Source organism: Arachis hypogaea, chromosome 2, assembly GCF_003086295.3.
Source record: "Arachis hypogaea cultivar Tifrunner chromosome 2, arahy.Tifrunner.gnm2.J5K5, whole genome shotgun sequence".
NCBI lineage: Eukaryota > Viridiplantae > Streptophyta > Magnoliopsida > Fabales > Fabaceae > Arachis > Arachis hypogaea.
The window spans coordinates 37901648-37920209 of NC_092037.1; the positions used below are offsets into that span (position 1 = coordinate 37901648).

Below are 18562 nucleotides of genomic sequence, written 5' to 3' on the forward strand. Positions count from 1 at the left end.
GAGAAGAAGTGTGCCGCATGCTAAAGGGGGAGGCAACATTGCCCTCCACAAGGGCAGACTGCCCTCTAGGAGGGCAACATAAGGAAACCAAACAATGAAGGCAACGCTGCCCTGCCCACTACAAGGGCAGAGCACAAAATGTGCCTTGGAACCAAGAGGAAGAGAACATTGCCCTGCCCTTGTGGAGGGCAGAATCGGGCTCTCTAAGGAAGAAATTCAAGAGAAAAATGTCACCCATGCATGCTACAAGGATCGAACAAGGAACCATGAGGAAGCCAAGACTTAAGGATGAGTGCCGTGCCAAGAAACCAAGGAAATTATTGTAGCGTGTGCGTCCTCCGTGTTTCGAACACGGGACAGCAAAGTGGCAACTCTGCCCTGCCCTTGGCGCGGGCAGGGCAGCATTTGGATTGGCGCAGCACCTTGCGCACCAAGAAGCAAATCTGGCGCACCAAATCCTTCCCTGGCAGCACCAGCGCGCACCACGACCCTCTCCTGGCAGCACCACAACTTTCTGCCCTGCCCTTGGCGTGGGCAGGGCAGCGTTTTGTGTTCCTGGCGCACCACGCACGAATTCTGGCGCACCAATCTTCGACCCTGGCAGCACCATAACTTTCTGCCCTGCCCTTGGCGCGGGCAGGGCAGCGTTTTGCGTTCCTGGCAGCACCAAGGCCGCACCAACTCGCACCAAGGCCGCACCAACCGTCCGCACCATGCACCAATTTTCTGCCTGCCCTCCACAAGGGCAGGGCAGCCTCCTGGGAGTGATTTTTAATGGGCCAAAAATTCAAATTAAAAATCCATTTGAATTCATTTCTTCACCAAATCAAAAGCCCATCCAAATCCCAAAATCCAAGAATAGAAAGTGTATAAATAGAAGCTAGTTTGATGTAATTAGGGACTTTTTTTTGGAACCTTTTACCATTTTGACTTTTTACCTTTACTTTCAATTTCACCTTTCTTTTGAGCTTTTGCAATTGTTCTTGGGAGACTTGTCCGAGCACTAAGAGGATCAAGGGAGAATTGACTGATCTCCTTCATCATTCTCACTTGGGCAATTCTACTCTTTTGTTTCTGAGTTTTGGGTGTGTGAAATTGAGGAAATTCTGTCTCAATTCCCATTCAAACTCTTTTCAATTTGTTCTCTGCATAATTCAATTTTATTTCTGTTCTTCTATTGCTTCTTCTTTAATTTTCTTTCAATTGCTTAGAGAACTTGGATCTAGGAAGGCAAATAGAGATCTAGGCTCTGCTACCTAGTCTCTTGAGACCTGAGACCCAATTTTACTTTTGGTTCTTCTGTGAACCTCTGCTACATTTTATTTCCTTTCTGTTTGAATGCTTATTGCTTCTGATTTAATTTTTGCTCTCTTAATTGTTGCAATTCACTTCTTCTTTGTTTAGATCCTGCAATCCCAGTTCTCAATTCCCTTTTATATTCAAGCCATTTATCTTTCTTGCCATTTAAGTTACTGCAGTTTATGTTTCTTGCACTTTAAGTTTCAGTCATTTACTTTCTTGTTCTTTAAGTTTCTGCAAATTTACTTTCCTGTCCTTTAATTTACTGCACTTCTCCCTTCCCCCTTTACATTTACTGTCATTTACTTCCTGTTAAACACAAATCACTCAACCAAAACTTGATTCGCTTGACTAAATCACCCACTAAACTAAAATTGCTCAATCCTTCAATCCCTGTGGGATCGACCTCACTCATGTGAGTTATTATTACTTGATGCGACCCGGTACACTTGCCGGTGAGTTTTGTGTTGGATCGTTTTCCACACATCAGATACTTGGTGGTTCTCCTCTTCGTTGCACGACACGATTGGCTAAGATATCTTCGATTTCTTTATCAAAGGATCTAATCACCATAGGCGGAGCACGACTCGAGTCACCTCTATTTAGTTTATCTTGGTCTTTATGATATGGTTTATGCATACTCACATGGAAGACCGGGTAGATCTTCATAGTGGAAGGGAGTTGTACTTTGTAAGCAACCTTCCCAACACATCCAATGATCTTAAATGGCCCTTCGTATTTGCGGATTAAGCCCTTATGAACCTTGCGAAAGGCTTTGAATTTATGTAGAAGAAGTTTAATCATTACCTTGTCTTTCACTTGATAGCTTGCATGCCTCCTCTTCTTATCTACCCATTTCTTCATCCTCTTTGTAGCTTTGTCGAGGTAAGAACGAGTGACATCTACTTGTTCTTCCAATGACTTAATCATATGATAAGCTCCTAGACTCTTTCCTGAGTAAAAGAAAGAAAGAGAGTGTGGTGTAACCGTTTGTTGTCCGGTCACAATCTCGAATGGACTTTTCCCTGTGGACTCGCTCCCTTGCAAATTGTATGAGAACTGAGCAATGTCGAGGAGTTTTGTCCAATCCTTCTTATTAGCGTTTACAAAATGCCTCAAGTAACACTCGAGTAAGGCATTCACTCTCTCAGTCTGTCCATCGGTTTGAAGAGGAAAACTTGTTGAAAAATGAAGCTTCGACCCAAGAAGTTTGAACAACTCCGTCCATAGTTATCTTGTGAAGCGTGGATCTTGATCACTAATAATACTCTTAGGCAATCCCCAGTACTTCACCACATTCTTGAAGAATAGTCGTGCTGCTTCCTCTGCAGTGTAGTCAGTAGGGGCAGGTATAAAGGTAGCATACTTTGAAAATCGATCTACCACAAGAATAGGTCTAAACCCCTCATACTTTGGTAAGGCAGAGATGAAATCTAGAGAGACACTTTCCCATGGTCACTCTGATGGAGGCAGAGGTTCCAACAACTCACTTGGTGTCATGTTTTCAATCTTATCTTGTTGGTACACAAGACAAGTCTTCACATAGCTCTCCACTTCATCTCTCATTTGAGGCCAATAATAAGAAGATTCAATGAGTGCCAAGGTCCTTCACTGACCTTGGTGACCAGCCCACTTGGTGTCGTGGCATTCTCTTACTAATTTTCTTCTTAGATTTTCTCATTTAGGGATGTATAGTCTTCTTCCTTTGGTACAGAGAAGGTTATGTTCTAGCCAAAATCTTTTGCTCTTACCTTCTCTAGCCAACTCTACCAACTTCTTAGCTAATGGATCATGATGCAACCCTTCTTTGATGGTATACACAATATCTCCTTCGACCATAAAAATGATTGCCAACTCAGCCTTGCAGCTCAGCACATCTGCTACCACATTAGTCTTGCCTGACTTGTATTCAAATTCGAAATCAAACTCAACTAAGAAATATTGCCACCTAGCTTGTTTGGGGCTTAACTTCTTCTGAGTTTAGAAGTAGCTTTTAGCTACATTGTTTGTCTTGACGATAAAGTGTGAACCAAGCAAGTAGTGACACTAAGTTCTCAGACAATGCACTACCACTGTTATCTCCTTCTCTTGGATGGTGTATAGCCTCTCTGTATCATTCAACTTGTGACTCTCAAAGGCATTCAGATGTCCTTATTGCATCAGAACCCCTCCAATAGCATAGTCAGAAGCATTAGTGTGGACTTCAAATACCTTTGAGTAGTTGGATAGTGCTAGTACTAATCCTTCTGTGATAGCAGCCTTCAACTCATCAAAGGACTTTTGACACTCCTTTGACCATTTCCAAGAGTGATTCTTCTTGAGAAGATTAATTAATGGTGCAGCCTCGGTGGAGTATTCCTTAATAAACCTCCGATAGTAATTAGCAAACCCGAGGAATGACCTCAATTCAGATACCTTATTTGGCGGCTCCCATTTTTTGATAGCCTTTACCTTTCCTTGATCAATGCAGAGAGTTCCATCTTTAATTATGTATCCCAAGAAATGGACTTCATCCCTTGCAAAAAAATACTATTCCTTCTTCACATATAGGTTATTCTCTCGCAAGATCTTAAACACAGTTCGTAAATGTTCTACATGTTCCTCTAAACTATTGCTATAGACAACAGTATCAGCTAAGTAGACCACTATAAACTGATCAAGGTAAGGTCGAAAGATCTCGTTCATCAAGGTACAGAAGGTTGCAGGAGCATTGGTCAAGCCAAAAGGCATCACCAACCACTCATACGATCCATACCTCGTGACACATATGGTCTTAGGCTCATCACCATCAGCAATCCTCACTTGGTGATATCTTGACCTCAAATCCAGTTTTGAGAACCACTTGGCTCTACCAAGTTGATCAAACAAATCAACTATCAAAGGAGTAGGGTATTTGTTCTTAATGGTTACCTTGTTAAGTGCTCGATAGACGATAGTCGATGCATAGTCTCAATGAACCATCATGCTTCTTTTGAAAAAAGACTGGTGCGCCATAAAGTGCCTTCGATGGACTGATGAACCCAGCATCTAGAACATCCTTGAGTTGCTTCTTTAACTCCTCAAGTTCTGGCAGTGCCATCCTATAAGGTGCTGAGGCAGACGGCTTTACTCCTGACTCCAATTCAATCTTGTGGTCCACCTTCCTCCTAGGTGGTAGTTGTTTTGGCAACTCAGGAGGCATCATGTCCTTATTTTCTTCTAGGACTTCCTTTATTTTAGGAGGAGCATATTCTTTTTTAGATGTTGACTCCTCTTGTAATAGAGCCAAATATGTAATCTCTCCCTTCTTGAACCCTTTCTTGAGTTGCATAGCAAAGAGCATCGGTGATTCTCCAACTTTAGAGACCGTAGGGACCATGCATGGAGATACTTTCTCCATGACGCATACTATGTCATAGTATGGCTGATAAACCCCAATTTTGTGGTTTATTTTGTGCCGATTTTAGGGGATTTTTTAATCTTTTCTCACATTTATTCAATGAAATAGCATGACTTTGTGAATTTCTTCTAATTTGTGCTTGAAAGTAAAAACATGCTTTTTAGGCCCAAAAATTGATAATTTTAATTCCATTCGATGCCTTGATATGTTTGTTAAGTGATTTCAAGATTAGAAGGCAAAGATTGGGTTGAAAGAATGAAGAAAAAGCATGCAAAAATGGATAATTCATGAAGAAATGAGGATTTGCTTAATTGAAGGCCACGCGCTTGCGTCACCCATGCATATGCGTGAGAAGGAGATTCGCCATTGATGCGCACGCGTCACCCACGCGTACGCGTGATGGTGCACGAAATTGTGATCAATACTTTTCACAACTCAAATAATCCCCGGTGATGAACCCAAAAACTTGGTGTTCAATACCATGGCATAAACACAACTTCGCACAACTAACCAGCAAGTGTACTGGGTCGTCCAAGTAATAAACCTTACGCGAGTAAGGGTCGATCCCACAGAGATTGTTGGTATGAAGCAAGCTATGGTCACCTTGTAAATCTTAGTCAGGCAAACTCAAATGGTTATGAATGATGAATAAAACATAAAGATAAAGATAGAGATACTTATGCAATTCATTGGTGGGAATTTCAGATAAGCGTATGGAGATGCTGCGTTCCTTCCGTCTCTCTGCTTTCCTACTGTCTTCATCCAATCCTTCTTACTCCTTTCCATGGCAAGCTGTATGCAAGGGTTTCACCGTTGTCCGTGGCTACCTCCCATCCTCTCAGTGAAAATGTTCAATGCACCCTGTCACAGCACGGCTATTCATCTGTCGGTTCTCAATCAGGTTGGAATAGAATCCAGTGATTCTTTTGCGTCTGTCACTAACGCCCAGCCTTCAGGAGTTTGAAGCTCGTCACAGTCATTCAATCATTGAATCCTACTCAGAATACCACAGACAAGGTTTAGACCTTCCGGATTCTCTTGAATGCCGCCATCAATTCTAGCTTATACCACGAAGATTCCGGTTAAAGAATCCAAGAGATATCCACCCAATCTAAGGTAGAACGGAGGTGGTTGTCAGGCACACGTTCATAGGTGAGAATGATGATGAGTGTCACGGATCATCACATTCATCAAGTTGAAGAACAAGTGATATCTTAGAACAAGAACAAGCGGAATTGAATAGAAGAACAATAGTAATTGCATTAATACTCGAGGTACAGCAGAGCTCCACACCTTAATCTATGGTGTGTAGAAACTCCACTGTTGAAAATACATAAGAACAAGGTCTAGGCATGGCCGTGAGGCCAGCCCCCAAAACGTGATCAAAGATCCAAAGATCAAAAGATTCCAAAGATCAAAGATGAAAATACAATAGCAAAAGGTCCTATATATAGAGAACTAGTAGCCTAGGGTTTACAGAGATGAGTAAATGACATAAAAATCCACTTTCGGGCCCACTTAGTGTGTGCTTGGGCTGAGCATTGAAGCATTTTCGTGTAGAGACTTCTCTTGGAGTTAAACGCCAGCTTTTGTGCCAGTTTGGGCGTTTAACTCCCATCCTTGTGCCAGTTCCGGCGTTTAACGCTGGGAATTCTGATGGTGATTTGAACGCCGGTTTGGGCCATCAAATATTGGGCAAAGTATAGACTATCATATATTGCTGGAAAGCCCGGGATGTCTACTTTCCAACGCCGTTGAGAGCGCGCCAATTGGGCTTCTGTAGCTCCAGAAAATCCACTTCGAGTACAGGGAGGTCAGAATCCAACAGCATCTGCAGTCCTTTTTAGTCTCTGAATCAGATTTTTGCTCAGGTCCCTCAATTTCAGCCAGAAAATACCTGAAATCACAGAAAAACACACAAACTCATAGTAAAGTCTAGAAAAGTGAATTTTAACTAAAAACTAATAAAAACATACTAAAAACTAACTAAATCCTACTAGAAACATACTAAAAACAATGCCAAAAAGCGTATAAATTATCCGCTCATCACAACACCAAACTTAAATTGTTTCTTGTCCTCAAGCAACTGAAAATCAAATAAGATAAAAAGAAGAGAATATACAATGAATTCCAAAAACATCTATGAAGATTAGCATTAATTAGATGAGCGGGGCTTTTAGCTTTTTGCCTCTGAACAGTTTTGGCATCTCACTCTATCCTTTGAAATTCAGAATGATTGGCTTCTTTAGGAACTCAGAATCCAGATAGTGTCATTGATTCTCCTAGTTAAGTATGATGATTCTTGAACACAGCTACTTATTGAGTCTTGGCCGTGGCCCAAAGCACTCTGTCTTCCAGTATTACCACCGGATACATACATGCCACAGACACATAATTGGGTGAACCTTTTCAGATTGTGACTCAGCTTTGCTAGAGTCCCCAACTAGAGGTGTCCAGGGTTCTTAAGCACACTCTTTTTGCCTTGGATCTCACTTTTATTTCTTTCTTTTTCTTTCTTTTTCTTTCTTTTTCTCTTTCTTTTTCTTTCTTTTTTTTCGATTTTTTTTTGTATTCACTGCTTTTTCTTGCTTCAAGAATCATTTTTATGATTTTTCAGATCCTCAGTAACACGTCTCCTTTTTCATCATTCTTTCAAGAGCCAACATTCATGAACAACAAATTCAAAAGACATATGCACTGTTTAAGCATACATTCAGAAAACAAAAGTATTGCCACCACATCAAAATAATTAATCTGTTATAAAATTCAGAATTCATGCAATTCTTCTCTTTTTCAATTAAGAACATTTTTCATTCAAGAAAGGTGATGGATTCGTAGGACATTCATAACTTTAAGGCATAGACACTAAGACACTAATGATCACAAGACACAAACATAGACAAATATAAGCATGAAAATTCGAAAAACAGGAAAATAAGGAACAAGGAGATTAAAGAACGGGTCCACCTTAGTGATGGCGGCTTGTTCTTCCTCTTGAAGATCCTATGGAGTGCTTGAGCTCCTCAATGTCTCTTCCTTGTCTTTGTTGCTCCTCTCTCATGATTCTTTGATCTTCTCTAATTTCATGGAGGAGGATGGAATATTCTTGGTGCTCCACCCTTAGTTGTCCCATGTTGGAACTCAATTCTCCTAGGGAGGTGTTTAGTTGCTCCCAATAGTTTTGTGGAGGAAAGTGCATCCCTTGAGGCATCTCAGGGATTTGATGGTGAGAGGGGTCTCTTGTTTGCTCCATCCTCTTCTTAGTGATGGGCTTGTCCTCATCAATGGGGATGTCTCCCTCTATGTCAACCCCAACTGAATAACAGAGGTGACAAATGAGATGAGGAAAGGCTAATCTTGCCAAGGTAGAGGACTTGTCCGCCACCTTATAAAGTTCTTGGGATATCACCTCATGAACTTCTATTTCTTCTCCAATCACGATGCTATGAATCATGATAGCCCAGTCTATAGTAACTTCGGACCGGTTGCTAGTGGGAATGATTGAGCGTTGGATAAACTCCAACCATCCTCTAGCTACGGGCTTGAGGTCATGCCTTCTCAATTGAACCAGCTTTCCTCTTGAATCTCTCTTCCATTGGGCGCCCTCTTCACAAATGACTGTGAGGACTTGGTCCAACCTTTGATCAAAGTTGACCCTTCTAGTGTAAGGGTGTTCATATCCTTGCATCATGGGCAAGTTGAATGCCAACCTTACATTTTTCGGACTAAAATCCAAGTATTTCTCCCGAACCATAGTAAGCCAATTCTTTGGGTCCGGGTTCACACTTTGATCATGGTTCTTGGTGATCCATGCATTGGCATAGAACTCTTGAACCATTAAGATTCCGACTTGTTGAATGTGTTTGGTAAGAACTTCCCAACCTCTTCTTCGGATCTCATGTCGGATCTCCGGATATTCACTCTTTTTGAGTTTGAAAGGGACCTCGGGGATCACTTTCTTCAAGGCCACAACTTCATAGAAGTGGTCTTGATGCACCCTTGAGATGAATCTTTCCATCTCCCATGACTCGGAGGTGGAAGCTTTTGCCTTCCCTTTCCTCTTTCTAGAGGTTTCTTCGGCCTTGGATGCCATAAATGGTTATCAAAAAACAAAAAGCAATGCTTTTACCACACCAAACTTAAAAGGTTTGCTCGTCCTCGAGCAAAAGAGAAAAGAAGAGAGTAGAAGAAGAAGAAATGAAGGAGATGGAAATGGCGTTGTGGTTCGGCCAAAGGGGGGAGAAGTAGTGTTTAGGTTGTGTGAAAATGAAGGAGTGAAGATGGGTTTATATAAGAGAGGGGAGAGGGGTAGGGTTCGGTCATGTATGGGTGGGTTTGGGTGGGAAAGTGGTTTGAATTTGAATGGTGAGGTAGGTGGGGTTTTATGAAGGATGGATGTGAGTGGTGAAGAGAAAGATGGGATTTGATAGGTGAAGGGTTTTTGGGGAAGAGGTTTTGAGGTGATTGGTGAATGGGTGAAGAAGAGAGAGAGTGTTGGGATAGGTGGGGATCTTGTGGGGTCCACAGATCCTGAGGTGTCAAGGAAAAGTCATCTCTGCACCAAGTGGCGAGCAAAATTGCTCTTTGTGCCAATTCTGGCGTTAAACGTCGTGCTGGTGCCCATTTCTGGCATTTAACGCCAAGTTCTTGCCCTTTACTGGTGTTTAACGCCAGTCTGGTGCCCCTTTCTGGCGTTAAACGCCCAGAATGGTGCCAGACTGGGCGTTAAACGCCCATCTGCTAGCCTTACTGGCGTTTAAACGCCAGCAAGATCTTCCTCCAGGGTGTGCTGTTTTTCTTTCTGTTTTTCATTTTGTTTTTGCTTTTTCAATTGATTTTGTGACTTCTCATGATCACCAACCTACAGAAAACATAAAATAACAAAGGAAAATAGATAAAATATAACATTGGGTTGCCTCCCAACAAGCGCTTCTTTAATGTCAGTAGCTTGACAGAGGGCTCTCATGGAGCCTCACAGATGCTCAGAGCAATGTTGGAACCTCCCAACACCAAACTTAGAGTGTGAATGTGGGGGTTCAACACCACACTTAGAAGTTGGTTGTGGCCTCCCAACACCAAACTTAGAGTTTGACTGTGGGGATTCTATTTGGCTCTGTTTTGAGAGAAGCTCTTCATGCTTCCTCTCCATGGTGATAGAGGGATATCCTTGAGCCTTAAACACAAAGGATTCTTCATTCACTTGAATGATCAATTCTCCTCTATCAACATCAATCACAGCCTTTGCTGTGGCTAGGAAGGGTCTGCCAAGGATGATGGATTCATCCATGCACTTCCCAGTCTCTAGGACTATGAAATCAGCAGGGATGTAATGGTCTTCAACTTTTACCAGAACATCCTCTACAAGTCCATAGGCTTGTTTTCTTGAATTGTCTGCCATCTCTAGTGAGATTTTTGCAGCTTGCACCTCAAAGGTCCCTAGCTTCTCCATTACAGAGAGAGGCATGAGGTTTACACTTGACCCTAGGTCACACAAGGCCTTCTTGAAGGTCATGGTGCCTATGATACAAGGTATTGAAAACTTCCCAGGATCCTGTCTCTTTTGAGGTAATTTCTGCCTAGACAAGTCATCCAGTTCTTTGGTGAGCAAAGGGGGTTCATCATCCCAAGTCTCATTTCCAAATAACTTGTCATTTAGCTTCATGATTGCTCCAAGGTATTTAGCAACTTGCTCTTCAGTGACATATTCATCCTCTTCAGAGGAAGAATACTCATCAGAGCTCATAAATGGCAGAAGTAAGTTCAATGAAATCTCTATGGTCTCATTTTGAGCCTCAGATTCCCATGGTTCCTTATTGGGGAACTCATTGGAGGCCAGTGGACGTCCATTGAGGTCTTCCTCAGTAGCGTTCACTGCCTCTCCTTCCTCTCCAAATTCGGCCATGTTGATGGCCTTGCACTCTCCTTTTGGATTTTCTTCTGTATTGCTTGGAAGAGTACTAGGAGGGAGTTTAGTAATTTTCTTGCTCAGCTGTCCCACTTGTGCCTCCAAGTTTCTAATGGAGGACCTTTTTCAGTCATGAAACTTTGAGTGGTTTTGATTAGATCAGAGACCATGGTTGCTAAGTCAGAGTTGTTCTGCTTAGAACTCTCTGTCTGTTGCTGAGAAGATGATCGAAAAGGCTTGCTATTGCTAAACCTGTTTCTTCCACCATTATTGTTGTTGAAACCTTGTTGAGGTCTCTGTTGATCCTTCCATGAGAGATTTGGATGATTTCTCCATGAAGGATTATAGGTGTTTCCATAGGGGTCTCCCATGTAATTCACCTCTTCCATTGAAGGGTTCTGAGGATCATAAGCTTCTTCTTCAGATGAAGCCTCCTTAGTACTACCTGGTGCATTTTGCATTCCAGACAGACTTTGAGAAATCATATTGACTTGCTGAGTCAATATTTTGTTCTGAGCCAATATGGCATTCAGAGTGTCAATCTCAAGAACTCCTTTCTTCTGATTTGTCCCATTGTTCACAAGATTTCTTTCAGAGGTGTACATGAATTGTTTATTTGCAACCATTTCAATTAGTTCTTGAGCTTCTGTAGGCGTCTTCTTCAGATGAAGAGATCCTCCAGCAGAGCTATCCAAAGACATCTTGGACAGTTCAGACAGACCATCATAGAAAATACCTATGATGCTCCATTCAGAAAGCATATCAGAGGGACACTTTCTGATTAATTGTTTGTATCTTTCCCAAGCTTCATAGAGGGATTCTCCTTCCTTCTGTTTGAAGGTTTGGACTTCCACTCTAAGCTTACTCAATTTTTGAGGTGGAAAGAACTTTGCCAAGAAGGCATTGACTAGCTTTTTCCAAGAGTTCAGGCTTTCTTTAGGTTGTGAGTCTAACCATATTCTAGCTCTGTCTCTTACAGCAAAAGGGAATAGCATAAGTCTGTAGACCTCAGGGTCAACCCCATTAGTCTTGACAGTGTCACAGATTTGCAAGAATTCAGCTAAAAACTGATGAGGATCTTCCAATGGAAGTCGATGGAACTTGCAATTTTGTTGCATTAGAGAAACTAATTGAGGCTTAAGCTCAAAGTTGTTTGCTCCAATGGCAGGGATAGAGATGCTTCTCCCATAGAAGTCGGGAGTAGGTGCAGTGAAGTCACCCAGCACCTTCCTTGCATTGTTGTTCTTGTTTTCGGCTGCCATGGGTTCTTCTTCTTTGAAGATTTCTGTTAGGTCCTCTACAGAGAGTTGTGCCTTAGCTTCTCTTAGCTTTCGCTTCAAGGTCCTTTCAGGTTCAGGATCAGCCTCAACAAGAATGCCTTTGTCTTTGCTCCTGCTCATATGAAAGAGAAGAGAACAAGAAAATATGAAATCCTCTATGTCAAAGTATAGAGATTCCTTGAGGTGTCAGAGGAAAAGAAAAATGGAAGGAAGAGGTAGAAAATTCGAACTTATCAAGAAAGATGGAGTTCGAATTGTGCATTAAGGAATAGTGTTAGTCCATAAATAGAAGGAGGTGAGAAGAGGGGAAGAAATTTTCGAAAATAAAGTAAAAGATTTTAAAAACATTTTGAAAAACTTTAATTGATTTTCGAAAACCAAGATTGAGAAAGAAGTAAAGTGATTTTTGAAAAAGATTTTGAAATTAAAAATTAAAAAGATTTGATTGAAAACTATTTTGAAAAAGATGTGGTTAAGAAGATATGATTGGTTTTAAAAAAAGTGATTGAGAAGATATGATTTGAAAAACATTTTAAAAAGATTTGATTTTTTTTTAAAAATTAACTTGGCTAACAAGAAAAGATATGATTCAAACATTAAACCTTTCTCAACAGAAAAGGCAACATACTTGAAATGTTGAATCAAATCATTAATTGATAGCAAGTATCTTTAAAAATAGAAAGAAATTGATTTTGAAAAAGATTTGATTGAAAAGATTTGATTTGAAAAAGATTTGATTTTGAAAAACTTTGAAAACTTGAAAAAAATTTGAATTGAAAACAGAATCTTCCCTCTTGTGCCATCCTGGCGTTAAACGCCCAGAATGGTGCACATTCTGGCGTTTGACGCCCAAACTACTACCCTTTTGGGCGTTAAACGCCCAGCCAGGCACCCTGGCTGGCGTTTAAACGCCAGTTTGCCTTCCTTACTGGGCGTTTTGAATGCCCAGCTTTTTCTGTGTAATTCCTCTGCACTATGTTCTGAATCTTCAATTCTCTATATTATTGACTTGAAAAGACACAAATTAAAAATATTTTTGGATTTTTAATAACAAGAAATAATCAAAATGTAACTAAAATCAAATAACAATGCATGCAAGACACCAAACTTAGCAGTTTGTATACTACTGACACTAACAAAAAGATAATGCATATGAGAAACACAAACACTCAAGTCAAGAGAATTTAAAGATCAGAGTAATGAAATCATCAAGAACATCTTTGAAGATCACTTAAGACACATGAATGAATGTAAGAAGAACATGCAATTGACAACAAACTTAAAATGAAACTCTAGACTCAAACAAGAAATTTTTGGATTTTATGATTTTGTAATTTTTTTGTGCTTTTTCGAAAATTAAGTGGAAAAGAAAATAAAGATATCAAAATTCTTAATGAGAATTCTAGGAATCATGCAATGTTAGTCTAAGACTCCGGTCCAGGAATTAGACATGGCTTCATAGCCAGCCAAGCTTTCAAAGAAAGCTTCGGTCCAAAACACTAGACATGGCCAATGGCCAGCCAAGCCTTAGCAGATCACTGCTCCAACAACAAGATTGATAGAAATCAACAAGCTCTTGTGATGATAAGTTAAAACCTCGGTCCAAAATTTAGACATGGCTTCACAGCCAGCCAGACTTCAACAGATCATCATGAAACTCTAGAATTCATTCTTAAGAATTCTGAAAAAAAAATACCTAATCTAAGCAACAAGATGAACCATCAGTTGTCCAAACTCAACAATCCCCGGCAACGGCGCCAAAAACTTGGTGCACGAAATTGTGATCAATACTTTTCACAACTCAAATAATCCCCGGTGATGAACCCAAAAACTTGGTGTTCAATACCATGGCATAAACACAACTTCGCACAACTAACCAGCAAGTGTACTGGGTCGTCCAAGTAATAAACCTTACGCGAGTAAGGGTCGATCCCACAGAGATTGTTGGTATGAAGCAAGCTATGGTCACCTTGTAAATCTTAGTCAGGCAAACTCAAATGGTTATGAATGATGAATAAAACATAAAGATAAAGATAGAGATACTTATGCAATTCATTGGTGGGAATTTCAGATAAGCGTATGGAGATGCTGCGTTCCTTCCGTCTCTCTGCTTTCCTACTGTCTTCATCCAATCCTTCTTACTCTTTTCCATGGCAAGCTGTATGCAAGGGTTTCACCGTTGTCAGTGGCTACCTCCCATCCTCTCAGTGAAAATGTTCAACCCACCCTGTCACGGCACGGCTATTCATCTGTCGGTTCTCAATCAGGTTGGAATAGAATCCAGTGATTCTTTTGCGTCTGTCACTAATGCCCAGCCTTCAGGAGTTTGAAGCTCGTCACAGTCATTCAATCATTGAATCCTACTCAGAATACCACATACAAGGTTTAGACCTTCCGGATTCTCTTGAATGCCGCCATCAATTCTAGCTTATACCACGAAGATTCCGGTTAAAGAATCCAAGAGATATCCACCCAATCTAAGGTAGAACGGAGGTGGTTGTCAGGCACACGTTCATAGGTGAGAATGATGATGAGTGTCACGGATCATCACATTCATCAAGTTGAAGAACAAGTGATATCTTAGAACAAGAACAAGCGGAATTGAATAGAAGAACAATAGTAATTGCATTAATACTCGAGGTACAGCAGAGCTCCACACCTTAATCTATGGTGTGTAGAAACTCCACCATTGAAAATACATAAGAACAAGGTCTAGGCATGGCCGTGAGGCCAGCCCCCAAAACGTGATCAAAGATCCAAAGATCAAAAGATTCCAAAGATCAAAGATGAAAATACAATAGCAAAAGGTCCTATATATAGAGAACTAGTAGCCTAGGGTTTACAGAGATGAGTAAATGACATAAAAATCCACTTTCGGGCCCACTTGGTGTGTGCTTGGGCTGAGCATTGAAACATTTTCGTGTAGAGACTTCTCTTGGACTTAAACGCCAGCTTTTGTGCCAGTTTGGGCGTTTAACTCCCATCCTTGTGCCAGTTCCGGCGTTTGACTTTGAACGCCGGTTTGGGCCATCAAATCTTGGGCAAAGTATGAACTATCATATATTGCTGGAAAGCCCAGGATGTCTACTTTCCAACGCCGTTGAGAGCGCGCCAATTGGGCTTCTGTAGCTCCAGAAAATCCACTTCGAGGGCAGGGAGGTCAGAATCCAACAGCATCTGCAGTCCTTTTTAGTCTCTGAATCAGATTTTTGCTCAGGTCCCTCAATTTCAGCCAGAAAATACCTGAAATCACATAAAAACACATAAACTCATAGTAAAGTCCAGAAAAGTGAATTTTAACTAAAAACTAATAAAAACATACTAAAAACTAACTAAATCCTACTAGAAACATACTAAAAACAATGCCAAAAAGCGTATAAATTATCCGCTCTTCATGTGACCAGAGAATCATCAAGCGATGCGCACGTGTCATCCACACGCATGCGTGATGTTGGTCACGTGACTCACTTAAAGGAAAAACATTGGGGGCGATTTCTGAGTTGAAGGAGGCCCAAATCCAACTCATTTATGATGATTTTGAACCCAAGGATGCCAAGGGAATAGGGGGACACTCATAGTATAGTTTTCATCATGTTGTAGGTAGAATTCTAGAGAGAGAAGCTCTCCCTTCTCTATAGAATTTAGGTTAGTTTAAGTCAATTTCTCTTAGATCCAACTTTTAATTCTTGTTTTGATTTAGTTTTTCCTTTTTAATTCCTTGTTATTATACCTTTGTTCTTCTAATTCTTGTTGTTAATTTCCTTTTCATGTCATTTTCATATTGATGCACTCTTATTGATTTCGATTTCCTTTTAATGCAATTTTATATTCCCATGTTTCTTGATGTTTACCTCACTGCTATTGTTGATTTCTTGCTTTTGTAAGTTATAGCTTTTATTAAGTCTTGCAATTTGTGATGTTTACTTTTATTGCACTCTAGGTGTTTGTTAAAATGTTTTCTCTAGTTTTTGAGTAGTTTTCCTTACTCTTGGCCTAGGCTAAGAGAATTGAGTGACCTTGAGTCATTGGGTCTCATTGAATTGGTGATTTGAGAACCCTTGGTGGTCAATTTGATAACCATTGACTCTAGCCTACTACTAAGCCAATTAGTAGCTAGGTTAGGACTTATGGATTGATGTTGATCAAGCTTATTTGACGTACTTAATGCATTGAGGTAGACATTATACTTACTTCAAGCACAAGAGTAGACTAAATGGGTTGGTCCCTTATAATTATGAATGTATGGTTTGTAGACAATGATGGTGATCTCAATTACCTATGTGTAGCCAAGAGTTCTTTCCTTTATTTTATTAGTTCTTGTTATTTACTTTCTTGCTTTTATATTTCCTTGCCAATTATAAATCAAACCCCCTTGTCCTTCATAGCCAATAATTAATCACTTCATTGCAATTCCTTATGAGACGACACGAGGTTTGAATACTTTGGTTAATTTTCATTGGGGTTTGTACTTGTGAGAACCAAAATTTTATTAAAATTTGAATTGAGCATTACTAGTTGGTTGGAAATTATACTATCAATGGAATTATTTTGAATGAAATTCCTAACCATACGAAAATGCTCTTTCAAGTTTTTGCGGTTTGTAGACAAGGATGGTGATCTCAATTACCTATGTCTAGCCAAGAGTTCTTTCCTTTATTTTATTAGTTCTTGTTATTTACTTTCTTGCTTTTATATTTCCTTGCCAATTATAAATCGAACCCCCTTGTGCTTCATAGCCAATAATTGATCACTTCATTAAAATTCCTTGTGAGACGACCCGGGTTTGAATACTTTGGTTAATTTTCATTGGGATTTGTACTTGTGACAACCAAAATTTTATTAAAATTTGAATTGAGCATTACTAGCTAGTTGGGAACTATACTATCAACGGAATTATTTTGAATGAAATTCCTAACCATATGAAAATGCTCTTTTAAGTTTTTGGTGCCATTGTTGAGGAATTGCAATGGTGTTATGTTATTGGCTATTGTTCATATGTGAATATTGTGAATAGTTTGATTTTTTCTTTATTTTCTAGTTTGTTTTATTTTCTTTTGATACTATGAATTGTCATCCTTTTGGCTATGAGTTTGGTTATAACTATGTTGTAGGGAATGGAAGCGTCAATAAGGACATGCATTAAGGGTGGAACAATCAAAGATGGGAGGAGCCTTAAGGGATTGATCAACCTTCTTGGCAACAACCTCCTCCGATCTCTTATAGGTGTAATTTCGCTCCTGATGCATACCAATCTAATATATGTTGTGACCCTCATTGTGACTGTCAACCACAACCACCACATACATATGACCCTTCCCCTCAACATAGCCCTCAACATAGCCCTCAACACCTATACTCACAAGCCCCTTACCACTATTCACCTACATATGACCTTAATCCTTACCCATCATACCAACCACCTTATGAGCCATATAAACCATACATAGAGCCACCACAATTCCAACATAATTACTTCCAAGAACTACCTCAATGTATACCATCTCCATACCCTTACCAAGATAAACCACCTTCCAATTATGAACCATTTTTCCCAACCAATGAACCCTCTCTTCCGCCACCACCTTCATTGGACCAATTTCTCCAACCCCTAATACAAGAACAACAAGATCTTCTAATTCGTTGCCAAAAGCAAGGGGAAGTGGTGGCTAACTTAACTGAAGTGATGAGCCAATTGGCCTCATTGTGCACAACTATTTAAGACACCCTTATTGTTAAATGTGGAGGATTAGTTGAAGAGCACAATGAGAAGGAGAATTTGGAGCTTCAAGGTGGAGAGGAGGAATTGAAGCAAGAATTTTGATGCCAAGGCATCTTAGGCTAGTTTCACTAGCCTTTTTCTTTGTTTTTAGTAGGTTTGATGCACTTTCTTGCATTATAAGTAAGCAATTGGGTTAGAAATTCAGATATGCTTAGATTCATCCAACCATGGTTAATTTGATGCAATTTTATGAGAATTATACTATAATTACTTGGATGCTAAGAAGAATGATAATTCTCATAGATTTAGCAAGGCTTTGATGCCTATGTTGGTTGATGACAGGTAAAGAAATACAAGGAAGGAGGTTGAAGAAGGGTCATGAAGAGGAGGAAGAAGAAGCAACGTTGGTGGCTAAGTTGGACCACCAACGTTGCCTCCAACATTGAAAAGAGGGCAGAGCAATACTCTGCATAATTTGCTGATACACACATTAGAGGCAACGTTGGCAAGCCAACGTTACCCCTAACATCATAATAAAATGTGCTTTCTCGAGATTTTGAAAATTTGTAGCAACGCGCACGCGTGCTTTACGCGCACGCGTGAATGGGTAATGTTGGACCAACAATGCTACCTCCAATGTAGGGGCCAACGTGCCCGATTCTGAGCTCAAAATTTTGATCTTGAAAATGTGCAACGACGCGCACGCATCCATGGCACGTACGCGCAAGTGAGCTTTCGAGCATCCACACGCACGCGTACAGCACGCGTACGTGTGGATCAGCCAACGTTGGGGGGAACGTTGCCAGTCCAACACTGATGGCAACGTTCTTCTAAAAGCTTTGAAAATTGGAAATTAGGATTTTTGCATCCACGCGCACGCGTGCATTACGCGCACGCGTACATCACGCGCACGCGTGGATGAGCATTTTTACCCCAAGTGCATGGACGCGCAAGGCACGTGTACACGTGGATAGAAGAAC

At 40.5% G+C, this 18562-nt stretch overlaps 1 non-coding gene across 1 annotated transcript; it reads left to right on the top strand.

Annotated features, from left to right (window-relative positions):
• The first annotated feature begins 11338 nt into the window (after nucleotides 1–11338).
• Nucleotides 11339–11446, top strand: LOC112767276 (small nucleolar RNA R71). The gene has a single exon (XR_003184824.1). It is a non-coding gene; the product is annotated as a small nucleolar RNA R71 (small nucleolar RNA).
• The last annotated feature ends 7116 nt before the right edge of the window (nucleotides 11447–18562 follow it).